The 14,159-nt window shown below is 37.8% G+C and overlaps 1 protein-coding gene across 3 annotated transcripts in view; it reads right to left on the bottom strand.

Moving 5' to 3' along the window:
• Positions 1-13,931, bottom strand: part of specc1la (sperm antigen with calponin homology and coiled-coil domains 1-like a) — a 35,697-nt gene extending 21,766 nt beyond the window's left edge. Inside the window, exon 1 of one of the 3 annotated variants that reach the window (XM_077223599.1) lies at positions 13,635-13,931. The gene's annotated coding sequence lies outside the window, so the exon portion shown is untranslated. Of the gene's footprint in view, positions 1-1,161; positions 1,268-13,634 lie in introns of those variants that run through there. The other 2 variants (XM_077223597.1, XM_077223598.1) reach the window with 2 other exon arrangements.
• Between the last annotated feature and the right edge of the window lie 228 nt (positions 13,932-14,159).

Genomic DNA, 14,159 nt, shown 5'->3' on the forward strand with positions numbered 1-14,159 from the left:
TACGGACCCCCCAATGGAAAAAGGCTTCAGCCCACATTCCCTTAAAGGGAGAGGTTTGGAGCACAACTTCTGGATAGATGTTTTCAGAACTATCTTGAAAGAAATGCTGCATCAGTCTTCCAGAAATGAAACTAAACTCTCCAATATTTATCTATTATTTAAATTTAAAAACTCTACATAGACTAGGCTATACAATGTTAAAACAAAGTGTGAATGGTTACATTTATCGGTAAATAAATAAATACAAAATAGATGCAATTAATCCAAAATATGCCCAAAAGTATATTTGGACACTAAGGCCGTGTGTCCACCAAAGCGTTTTTAGCCGGCTGAAAACGCTGGACGCTCTGCTGAAAACGCCTAGCTGTGGGCGCTTGAGAGCGTTTTGGCAGCGCTGCGTTTTTTCAGTTGAGACGATTCGTTGCTATGATACAGAATATCCGCAGCACAGTTTACTTGTAACTGATTTCGCAGATAATTTTGTTTCATACTAAAAATTTATTTTTCATCCATTTTGTTCGGTTAGCTCTGCTGGTTGACGTCGTTGTACAGAAAGAATGTTGTGACAGTTGGTCTTGTGGTATTTGTCCCGCCCCTCCTCCACTGTGATTGGACGGCTGTGTAAAAAGTGACAGTGATGAGCGCAGCGTTTTACCCAAAGTTGAACATTTTTCAACTCTCGGCGACCAGTAAAAAACGCGGCGCTCCCATTGAAAACAATTGGAATTTTACGCCAGCTGCGTGAAAAAACGCTTTGGTGGACACACGGCCTTATGCCTGAGGTGGTCGAATTGAACATCATATTAACAGTAGTGTTAATTTAATTAACGAAACGCATGGCAACGCATTTATCAACATCCTTATTTCCATGACTAAGACGAATCGACACCAACGCCATCAAATGATAACTGTGACTATAAGATGCAATATTGTTGATGAAAAAGACCAGACTAAAATTTAGTTCAAAATTTAGTTTTTTTGTCGGAAAAAAAAGGACCTCTATGAGCTTTCATGCTTGTGGTTGATAGATGTCAAGATTTTAATTCCCCAGAGCTTTTCTCTTAAAAGGATAACATTTGCAATCAGGCTACATTGCGCACACGCTCTCTCTACACTGCAGAAGAAGCGTGGATGATCTGAAAACACAGATAAACATCTAACCTGGAATTTAGCAAAGTCCATTGAGATATTCTGCTCAAATGAAAGTGTCATACAGCCAGTCTGAGTTCCTTCATGAGCAGCTTGCACTGTTTGCCGTGTCCAAATATGTGATCAAACCTTCTCAGTGAAGAACTGTAATAAATCCAAACATGGATTTCAATTATATTGTTTGTGATTGTGGTTGCTGAATAGGCCTAAATGCACTTACGCAACATCGGTGTTACAATACAATTTTTTGCTATGGTTTTAATAGAAAACACTTTATTTGTAATTTCATAATGTAGACAGAGTGTGTTAATTTATATGATAAACAGCCTATAATATATATAAATAGCAATTCTCTTGATTTGTGCTTAGGTGAAAGTGCAATAATTCTGATGAAAAGTAAAAATCAATTTCTCAAATGACAACAATCGTTGTGATTATAATTTTGAGCAAAATATTTGTGATGTGATGAAGATTTAGTTGACTAAAACATGACAAGGTTGACTATAGGCTAAATATGATAAAAAACTAAAAAGAAGTACATTTGACGCAAGACTGAGACTAATTTAAAAAATAGCTGACAAAATTAACACTAATTAATTAATTAACACAACATTAATTAACAGTATAATGTTATTTTATACAGAAATACATTACAGTAGCCTACATTCCATTTTTTTAAATGATCCAAAATTCATTTTAGGCCCCATCCACACTACTACGTTTTAGTTTACCACCTTTTGCTACGTTTGCACCTCCCGTCCAGACTAAACGGCAAAAACGAAGACCTAAAACGGAGAAGTTTAGAAACGCTGCCAACCCCATTTTGCGTTTTGAATCTCCGGAGGGCGTTTTAGTGAAGACGGGTCAAAACGGAGGACTTTAGAAACGATGACGCAGAGGCTCACGCTCGGCTCTCTGGGTGTCATCATACAACGGAAGAAAACATACAACAACAGCCTGTTACGTTAGTGCAAGTAAATTCTGCATTTTACAATGCTATAACTGCCTACAAGCGCCGGAGGCAAGCTATTATTCGAGTGATCTGTAACAATTCCAGTGTGCAGCGACGGTATCGACCGTACATGGAGCGTCGGTTTTGGGTTAAGCCGGGAAGAACCAGCGCATGGTGGGATAATTTTATCAATGAAGTTCCTGAGGAATGGTGCGAAAACTTTCGAATGTCCAGATCGGCACTTATCAACCTCTGCGAAATCTGAGGAATAGTCAATCTGTTTCCTGTTTACACCGGCACATGCATGCTCAGTCCAGGTGAATGGTGACGTGATCCGCGTTTTCAGCCGTTTTAATGTTGACGGAGATCAATTCTAATACGCAGCTAAAACGCTGGTGTGGACAGAGATCGTATTCGTTTTAATTCTCCGTTTCTAAACTAAAACGCAGTAGTGTGGATGAGGCCTTAGTCATGCCATGTACATGCCTGCAGGGATCAAGTCAAATAAAACACTTGCCCTGGCATACAAACCAATTAACAGACAATCATCTTCTACATCTGGTGACTTTAAGAATAATGAGTCACCCCTTAGACCATCCATGATAACACACCCTTAACATGACAAGACGACTAAGCACTTAACAGTTCTCAGCTCTCACACCCCACTTCCACTACAGAACAGCAGAATCCCACCCAATCTTCAGGCACTGACTCAAGACTCACTTCTTTTAACAATACCTGGATTAATCGTGACTAAGGAAAATGTTGTGTTGGCTTGTTTAATTGTATTTTGCACATCCTTCTTTTTCCAGCAGAAAACCTCCTGGATTTCATGCTTGCCATCTGTTGACCAAGATGGCTGCCTGTCTCACATGTGAAACTAATGCAAACTAAACATCTACCACCAGCCAACTGTGTACTTTTTAAATATATAAATAATTTAGGGGAGAAAGAAAAAAAGATTGAGTTGGCGATAAAGATAAATGTCACGTCGCATAGAAATATTTCACCTAAAAGGTGAGCCCGTGGATATCACACATGCAATTTGCAAACTTTGCATGAGAGTTAGCTTACTTGTGAAGGAGTCTCAAACCAGTCAATTATTCCTATTATTCCTATATTACATAATGTTTTTATTTTGTATTTTATTAAGTTTTTCAGTAAGTAATGCATTGTTTAATTGTTTGTTTTATTATGTTCTTGTGAAGCGCTTTGAGATACTTTTTAAAGGCGCTATATAAAATAAAGTTTATTATTATTATTATTATTACTTGTGAAGGAGTCTCAAACCAGTCAATTATTCCCTGAAAGTGCAAACAAAAACTGGCCAAGCTTTGGCATCTGTCGCTGCATTAACAACGAGATGAATCTGTAAGCTGACAACGGTATATCAAATCTTAATTTACTGCCTTTATATTTCTCTTGTGGACCATACATTAAAAAAAGAGAGTGAAGAATCAATATTTCTTGTTAAACAAGTTGTTTTTTAAGTCTGTGTTTGAAGCTTTTGATTTTCATGACTGATTTGTGCGGTGTTCGGACATAAAGACTGTTAAGGTCAATATCATTTTAGTGATGTAAGGCCGTCTAACTCGATCCAATGGCGGTATTCGAATTAGCGGTGAAGGTCTTTGCGTGTTACTGTCTTTTCTCGCGGCAAAGTACTTTTGGTTAAATGCAATACATTTTCTCATATGTATTTTCTCGTTATTTCATCTGACTCCATAAATGAAAAGGCTTTAATGATATCTGTGCATCATTAAATGTGATCGAATGTTTTACTATTCTTTTAAACTCTTGAATGAAAATAATGTCAAAGTCAATTAGAATAATCAATAGGGGTGGGAATTGGCAAAAATGTGACGATTCGATAGTATTGCGATATTTGGGCCACGATTCAATATTATTGCGATTCTCAATATATTGCGATACAGCAAGTATTGCGATTCGATTCTGCGATATTGCGATTCACGTCCCCCATATTATTCAAAGGCATTACAAAAAATTAGGAAAATAAGACCGCTCACCTCACTTTAAATGTCACATTTAATTCTGTAAACATTATCTTCTACACATTAACTGAAGTGCAAAAACTGAAAAACTTGTTCTTGAACATTCACACATTGCAACACTGGTTTCATCACTTGCCCACCGCGGCACCACAACAAAAACAAAAAAAAAGTTTAAAGCGTTAAAAATGTTTAACGCAATTACGCAGTATCCGTTCAATCCTGCCTGTATTACACACACACACACACACACACGACCCACAGAAAAGACGCGCGTCAGTATCAAGTTCTCTTTCGGGCTTGAACAAACCATAACACACACAAATTATGCCAAAATGTCAGTTTTGTCGAGTGTTCTCATAAGAGCAATCTTGAATTATTTAAATAAACGTAGAGATTTGTGAGAAAATGGGACGCGTGTCAGATCGCGTCTCTGTCCCACATTGCACTGCATTAACGAATGTACAGCTTATGTACGCTCAACGCCTGTCGCTTACTCGTTTTCATTCACTCCTTCAAGTGAACAGTATTAGTGGACTAACGTTAACTTAGGGAATAGGCCTAACTTAGTGAATGAGGGTTTAGAGGGCGATTTCAACCCATGTTCTCAAGCAGTGAAAAATAGAGGACAATGACAACGCGCTGACAGACAAGACTGAGCAGGTAATATTTAATATGAAACAAACAAAACTCACTGAGCTCCCAGCACATAACTTAAAATTATTTAAATACAATGGAGTAACATAAAGCAGACATAATAGAGTAACATAAACCTGAGAATAATCATAAAACCGAAATTTACCCACACTTTCGATTTGAAAGATGCGGACGTCGTGTACAACCGTAATACTGAAGCCATTTTCATTTGAATTTGCTGTCGAATGTACGACAACAAAGCACCGCAACAAGCGCCACCTTGTGGATGTAATACGCAAATGTAAATGATCAGAGTAAACTCTGAGAAAACCGGAAAGTAAAACAGATTTTTTTAATTAAATATCGCAATACTTTGCGCTACTGTATCGATATAATTGCTTGCGCAAAATATCGCGATACTGAACAGAATCGATTTATACCACTAATAATCAAATGTCACAATTTAATATGTCAGGTAAATGTATCATTATAATTTCATAATCAATTCAAGGATAATCAATGCAAAACATCAAATGCTCTAGAACAAAGAGGAAAAAGTTTACCCGACAAGAAATACGTGAGTCTCGCAACTCTCAGCCTCATGGGCCGATCTCAGATACAGAAAAGGCCCCGAGCTCTCGCTGCGTTTCATTATATACCCAGACCTCATTTCAAATCTAAACATCATCCACAGTGGAAATTTACCTGTAAGTCACCATTTGCTAGCAGTGGAAAATTAGCATTCAGTCAAATGGTCGAAGGTATTAACTCAAAGACACACCCTCCAGTATTGGAGGGTGTGGAAGATATTTCTAAACTTCCTAAGAACTTTATTACCTTTTGGGTTTACTTCTTTGGGAATGAGACATTTGTACCAGTCGTACCGAGACATTTCAAATAATACCAAATATGTATAAAACTAGATGATAATCATTCACATTAAACCATTTAGATTCCTTGTGTGAGTTTGGGAGATCTCTGCCAGGATGAAGAATGGGGGAGAGAAATGTAGATTAGGATGAGGGAGGTGAGACCTTCGTCTCAATAGTGCATGAGGGGGAGATCAAATGTTAATTTCCTTTGTTTTCTCAGAGAGTAGCCCTCTCTTAAAGTCCTTCAAGTTTTTCCAGTCTTACAGTGATGTTATTATTAGATTTAGTAGGCCTAGTATTAATAATAATTTGTAATTGTAGTGTTATTAGTGTTTTTAGTTTCATTAAAATGTTTGGTTAATGTGCTATGGAAACAAAAAAGTGACGAACAACGATGCCGTTTTTACCTTGGCCTTTTATAACAAGCATTATTGACAATTTGTGAATAGATCACAATGCAAATCAATTTTGATGTAGTTTTGTAGTATGTTTTAAAAACATTTTCATTTTCAGTCTTCAATCCTCATATACGCGTGACGGTGTCGCAAGTGCAGTTACGAGGTGAATTCATTAAGAAATAAGGAAAGGCAAATTAATTGAATCTTAACATTAATATAATAATAATACTATCCTGATAATAATAATAATATATTAATTTAATACAATAATTAAAAAAAAGAGCAAATTATCGTCTTGATATTGTCAAAGGCAGCAGCTATCAGTAATATCTCTGACTATTGTTGATACAATACTATTATGATGTTAAAAATTATATTGCAATAATATCGTGTTGGAGTCTGATATCTATATGAATAAATAAATACTTTTTGTACGCAGTACCGTTTAAAAGTTTTGTGTGTTCGGTACGAATTTGTAATGATTTTGAAAGAAGTCTCTTATGCAAGGCAGCATTTATTTGATCAAAAATACAGTCAAAGCGGTAATATTGTGAAATATTATTACAATTTAAAATCACTGTTTTCTACTTTAATGAATTGTTCTTAAAGGAAAAAGAAAAGCATTTATTAGAAAAAAAATAATCTATTGTAACATTATAAACATCTTTCCTTTCTTTTTTGATCAATTTAATGTGTCCTTGCAGAATAAAAGTATATATAAATGCAGTCCATTTACCATTTAAAATTGGTCATTCGCCAGCCACTATGACTAAAGGCATAGGCAAAAATGTTACATTTCATGCGTGAGCCCCATCCCATTCCCCAAATAATACAATCAGCTAAATGATTTACTGTACACATAAATGTTAAGCAAAAAACAATGGCAGAAATCAGTTTGAGTAAATGCAGTGCGGCTCCCGGATTTGACTTCAAGCTGACCCCTGCTATAGAGTGAGCATTAAGAGGTGCTGACAGAGACTCAACACTAACACAACCCACCAATCCCTCAAATACGAGTCATGGCAGAGACGTTTGCACACATACAAAGAACAGATGAATGGTTCAACACTCCTCTGCAGAGTGTATCACATACTGATAGCTAAATACATCTATTACCTAGTAGGCCAAGGTTTCAAGGCCTGAACGAAATAACAGGAAGCATATGTGGGGCTAGAGGTTTTTTTTTTAATATGCTCTCTTTACCTCTTGACCGTGACATCGTTTGCTGTCAGGACTGTGCAGGATGAGGTCACATTATTAGGTGTGCGCTGCATGTGTAATGCTCACATATGATTTATTACTACAGTGAGGTCATCATAACACTGTGGACCCGGCCTATTAAAAAGACACACGTGACATGAACTTAGGCTCCTCGCTCTTCTGAATAATAACTGGTTCTTGATTCCAAACTTGGATAATTATTATTGTGAATCGGAGCAAATGCTTTTGTTTCGGCCTTTCAGTAACCAGGCAATCACAGCCAAAATGTCCAAAAAATGGTGTCAATGTGCTGAAAATTGACTCCTGTGTCAATCTTTGTTTGGACTCTTTGTTCTTTCTCTTTGGAAATGTGTGTCTCAGTGGAGTTAGTTACAGGAGCTCTGGGATGGCACTATTTGTTTAGTCCTCTTCATCAGAGCGTGATGAGGGTATTGGAGAGCTGCCCGGTGCAGTCAGGCCATTTGTGTTTGGATAGCCTAGTGGAATCAGAGAGTGGGAATACGCTGTGGTGTTTACTGTTATCAAAATTGAAAATAATATACAATATTTTTATTCTGTGAGTCAGTGATGCTAGTATTTCAAACCAAAACACAGCACAGTCACTTTCGGTACGTGAAGAAGCCCAGCCCACCCCAAAAACGTACTGGATCAAAATCCTGCTCCTCATGAATTAAACATCAAACACAGATGAGGAGAGGTTCATTGGACATTATATGAAAAAAGTTCCACAACTGTCCGGAAAATACAACAGAAATGACCAACTATTGGTTCTTAGTTTTAGTTTTCAGGGAGAACCTTTCTTTATTGTTCTGATTGACTGTAATTTTGCAGCAGTTTCACTTTTATCATGGACAGAAAAATTGTTTGTCTCTGGAATCTTTTGCATATGGGGTCTAAAACCCTGCTACAGATGACAGTAAAGTACAACAAGAGTCTCCTTCACTGTTCTGATTGGCTGCGATTTTGTTACGTTTTGTAGTAGGGTTGTGGACGAGTCCTAGGATGTGACATCAACGATTGATCATGAAAACGATGATCACGATAGTAGTCGTAACTTTAAAAAATATATTTAATTTTTTTTCTCTAAATGGTTATTGGGGCATTTTGGGCGGTACCTGAGGTCTGATTGGTTAGCATTAGGACAGCATGCCGTCCAGGGGTGCGTTTCCCAAAAGCATCGTTGGCCAACTATGATCGCAATTTTCATTGAACTCTATTGGTAACGACGGAACTTTCGACCATAGTTGGCTTTGGGAAACGCACCAGAACGGCGAAATGAAGTGAAACTATGGATTTCAAAGTGTGCAGTGATGCCTGAAATCACTTTGATAATGAAAATACAGGTGAAAGATATGTACCACCAATCTGCCATATATACACATAACATTATAATGTTATAAATAATTATTTGTGCTTAGTTGCCTGTATTTCAGCATTGTTGTTACAGGAAGAGTGCATCCACAACAGGAGTTACACATTCAGACAAGTGAAACTTGTAAACACGTGCGCATTCACATCCTTTTGTACAGATATAAGTTGTAATAGGCTATTACTTCTATGTTGTAGGCTATATATCCGATTAATCTCATATAGGATGTGTTTGGTGGAGTTTATTAACCAACACTAGCAAAGTGTTTCAATTTACCGGTGTTCATTCACTCTTCAGCGTCAGCTCAACGGCAATGCCCGACATTATTGACTAATATGATTGGGTTTTTTGAGACAGTTAAATTCCTTTTAGTTGTCCTTTTCAAAAACATCAATGATACTATTAATAATCCAGGCTTGGTTTTTTTTCTCGTCAGTTGGCCTTTGTTTTAATTAAAATCATTTCTCATCATGTCTTGGAAAATATGTGGATGTCTGGAATCATTTGATAAATTAGATGAAAATACAGTTTAGTGCAAGATGTGCAGCTCCAATCTGTCATTTACATTATAATGAAAACACTATAGAATGTTGTGAATTCTTTGTGCTTTAGTTTCCCGTGTTTCAAAGCATTGTTATAGGAAGAGCACATCCACAACCCACAAAGTAACACTTTCTGGCAAGAAGTTCAAATTTACTTGTATTTGCATCCATTTTAGCATCATTACTCGATATGGATTTTTGGGGGCTGATGCGGATACCGAAAATAGGGAGTAAAAAAAGCCTGTATTGATATATCGGCCGATATTATTTTTGTGTATATTATATACAGTAGCAATATTATTTATGTGTGTGTATATTATAGTACAGTACCAGTCAAACAATGGAGTGCGCTCTGCTGGACAAACTACGTAGTTACAAAAAATGTATGAAATTTCATATCGGTGGCATATCTGCTTCATATACGCCGATAGATATATCTGCGACATGCTCATATCGGCCGATCAAATCGGCAGACCGATAAATTGGTCGGGCTCTACTTCCTTCCAGAAAAATTAAAGTTACTGCCCAAAAACCTTTGGAGAAGGTTAAAAAAACAGTTCAGCTCCTGAAACCCCTATATTCCACTTCATCTTTTATCTGAAACGCTACCAATTGCACAAGAACTTTAAACGCTGTGAAATGTCTGAACAACATCTTGCTCCATCAAAACCGCCAACAACACATCTGTTGGTAATCTTCAAACGCAATACAATTAGTGAGCCCTTCCTTTAGTTGTGGAAGCATCCAACACACATCTTCCCTAAACACCAATCATTTTGAAATCACATTCACAGATATTTAAGAGAAATATTTTATACACAAACATAAACCACCATTGAACTTGACAAAAACAGAAAGGGTTATTATGAAACTCAGAACGAACATACTGATAGAGGAAACATGAGGGACATCTTTTTCCCACACACACTTTGAAAAATCTCAGCAGGCCTTCAGTTTTCCTATATGTGAACATACACACATTGCAACAGAAACCATCCCACTGCTTCAGCTCCAGGAATGTGTTTTGTTTGGAGGCCTTTTTGGTGGTTTATTAGATCTTAAGAGGATGGCCTCCAAGAACTCCAACTTTTTCACTTGGGATGACTGTCCTGCTGAAGCCAAGGATCGAGAGCGGCCCAAACAGGCTGTAATTCTTATTGCATAAGTCTCTTTCCCTTGACACAATTGCAGTTGTGATAAAGTTTGAGAAGACGACATTTTTCCACAAACGGAAAGGAAGGAAAGTGAATGAAATTGTCTTGCTCTGTATCAAAAGCACTGTGAGGCAGTGTTAATTTTCTTAACGAAATCTATGATGAAAAATTTGTTGACAACCTTTTTCTCATGTAGTCAAATGCATTCGAACAGCCACAAAAGAACACCTACTCTCCACCTACTGACCTAACGTGTAAGCATTATGGGAAGAGTGCTAGCCAGACGGGATTTAAACAATATCGGCTGGAGACCCAAGACAAAAAAAATGTACTAAGCAAAATGTTCTCTCACTATTCCTGATTTCTAACATGCACTCACCACATTTGGCGTGGTATTCTGGTTATCGGAGCACACAAAAAAGCTACTGCTCTCTGTATGTTTTTCCATCATCTCTAGTCGTGTTCATATGTAAATTGCGCAAGCTTATTTTTGTCAATTAGGTCAAAAGATCTGAAAGAAAACCCACATAGATTTACCCACCCATAGAACCTCCTCTCAAAGAAATCAGGATATAAGTGGTTCAAAGTGTACAATAGAGAAAGATTAAAACACTAGCTGTAAACGGGAATGTCTCCCTTGTCTACTTGTGACCCGATCAAACAAAACGCACCTTAAAGGGATAGTTCGCCCAAAAATGAAAATTCTGTTGACCAGTATTTACTCACCCTCATGTTGTCCCAACCCCGTAGACCTTTGTTCATCCTCGGAACACGAATTAAGATATTTTGTATTAAATCTGAGAGCTGGATCACTTCTCCATAGGCTTCTAAGGGATTGACACTTGCCAGCCCCGAACTTTATTTAAATAAAGTCGTTATTTTTGTTTTTTGTGCGCACAAAAAGTATTCTCGTCGTTTGATAAATTTAGGATTGAGCCACTGTAGTCACTTGGACTTTTTTAATGATGTCTTTAATAACCTTTCGGGGAAAAAGTGTCAAGATGAACAAAGGTCTCACGGGGTTGGAACAACATGAGGGCGAGTAAATACTGATAGAATTTTCATTTTTGGGTGAACTATCCCTTTAATACCAGTCAGGTGTAAACAGGGCCTAAAACTTGACTGAACAAAAACAGGACAAGGTTGACTAATGTGGTAAAAAATATGAAGCACATTAGACAAATTACAAAAATAAGACTAAATATAAAAATAGCTGACAAAATGTATTCAATCAGCATCAATTTATCCCAGCAAAAATGGACATAGACGGTCTTTATACCAACTAGCCTATGTCAAACCCTCTGGTGGTCTTTACAATGGCATGCATTGTATAAAGGTCCTAGATCACGCAAGTTTCACAACTATCAACTTTCAAAATTGTTTCATGGAGTTTTTGAATACTGACGTTTTTTGCGGAAATACGTTTCGTCAGCTGAACAATCAGTATGTTGTTAAAGGGTCATTCCACCGGTGGAGACATGAATATGTATTGAAAGTGGGTCATATATGTAGTAGAATAGTATCATAAATTTCTAATTTGGGACCTTCTTGGCCAATAAAAGGCAGAAAATTACTTTTTAGTGCTTGTGGATTGTAGACCACAATCCCCATAGTGCATTGCAATGCTCAGCTCCGCAGACCACTCCCACTACAGTAGCTAGCTTAACTGCAAGATATTTGTGCAATGAACCTGCCACGTTAGCGTGTTAACAAAATCAAAATAAACTTACTTTACAGAAAGACGACCATTTGACCCTGTAGGCTTTGGCTGACGTTGCCAGTTGACCTTAGGTATTCTAAAGTAGGTCTCCAGGACGCCGCTATCCATATGGGGTGCGAAACTCGGGTGAGCAACAACACACACGTCCGTGTCATCCTCCGATTCCGTAGCACCGCTGGAATTCTCGGCAGCAGACAGACTCTTGTTCTGTGTCCATTTGCGCACAGTGAGAGCACAGGCACCACCAATCTGCCCCAGCTCGAGCCATGGCGGGCTCCTCGTCCGCGGCAAGCAGATCGTCTGCATCGGCTGTGGTGACAGCAGCTTCAGCCGCCTCCGGTTCCTCCATAGCCCTCAGCTGCTCGTCGCTATACTGTGGCTCATGAAGGTAGACACGGACATCCGTTTCTACCATAACTTCGTCAAAATCCAGATCCTCCATAATGCATCCGCCTGTTTATTCAGTACCTTCGTACATATTTTCAAAAAGTTCATCCCGATGAAATCAAACGCACTGGCACTGATCTGATAGGTCTGTTAGCGCATTAGGTCCAACCCCCTGTGGGCGGGTTTGAAAGAGTGGGAACTAGTGCTTGTAGTTTTCACAGAAATCCCCCCCTTTTACACTTCCTCCTACAATGACGTAAAATGACGATTTTTGCGTCATTGTAGGACGAAGTGAAAAAGGTAAATAGAGGATTTCTCTCGTCTCAGGGGAAAATTAAAGAGTGTTGCACGACCATTCAATAGTATGACTGGATTTCTAACAATGGAAATCTTAATGCAAATTGGTGGAGTGACCCTTTAAACAACAGTAGGCTAGAGTCTATTGAATGCTGTATTCTATTCCTCACAGGCTTGTTTTCATTCCTGTCAAAAATTAAATATGGCGCCAACTGTTACCCTGACTAAGGTCTTTTGGAAGTTAAAATGAAATACAAAAGCATTTAGGGAATAGTCATCCATTTATATATATATATATATATATATATATATATATATATATATATATCTCAAAGAATACTATTGATAGAAAATATAGTGCATTCATTTCATTAATAAAATAATAAGCTTGTTGTCCCCGTCAATGATCAAATATAGGATACCAAATATAATCTAAACATTTGAAGGCATCTACCATTCATAATAAAGTATTGTTTCAATTGTTGTTCCTCAGTTACTAGGTTTTGAAACACTAACGTTACCTGTATGTTTACTCATTACATTGAATGACTGTTATTAGATTAAATTAAATTAAGAAGGAATCTACTAATAGTACAAACATTTCAGTGAACTGTTAGCTAGAAACACCGTTAGCTTTTTTCAGATAAATCTTACAAATACCAGATATTGATTGCCATGACCCAACAGGGTTTGACTGTAACGTTACAGTTCGAGAACTAACCATCCCTACAAACGTGACATGCTTCACAACAGACTGAACAACACACAATCTGGCAAAACACAAAAATATGACCAATCTGAAATCCAATTTCATCACTGCAGTCCAGTGTTTACGGCATGGTTGTGAGTTTACAGGCTAACCGCTAATGCTAACAGGATGTGCTACTTGGAACAGGATGCGAGGTGAAATAAATGTTTAATTTATTACCTTGGCTCCCTCCTTTTGGTCTGTACAAGCGCCCGTCAGGGTAGATGATCTTCTTGGTAGTGTTCGAGGGTAGATAACAAAGGGTATTCCGGAGTTTTAGTTGTGGCATCGTTTCTGAGAGGCAGATAGCCGTTTCATGCTACATTGACGGCTGGCTGCCCACTGCAAACACAGCGCGACTGACAGACAGTAGACAAACACACAGTAGATCAGATCACCAGTCTCTCTCTCACACGCACGCACACACACACACACACACACACACACACACACACACTGCGCCCGCCTACCACATGTGTTTCAATATTACAGCTGTGCAGCATGAAATATTCATTGTGTTAGCTGAAAACAACCAACTTTTGTTTTACAAATTGTCCTGAGTTAAAATGAAAGAAAAATCTTTTAAATCTATCTGTATTAACATGTCATACTAATTCATATAGGCCTATCTATAAATCTGCAGCAGTAGTAGCCTAAAATATGAGTTATGTAGCCTACAATATGTGTAGCTACGTTGTGCTGTTC

The sequence above is a fragment of the Siphateles boraxobius genome, unplaced genomic scaffold (assembly GCF_051911475.1).
Source record: "Siphateles boraxobius isolate OS27281-9 unplaced genomic scaffold, OSU_SipBor_1 9, whole genome shotgun sequence".
Taxonomy (NCBI): Eukaryota; Metazoa; Chordata; class Actinopteri; order Cypriniformes; family Leuciscidae; genus Siphateles; species Siphateles boraxobius.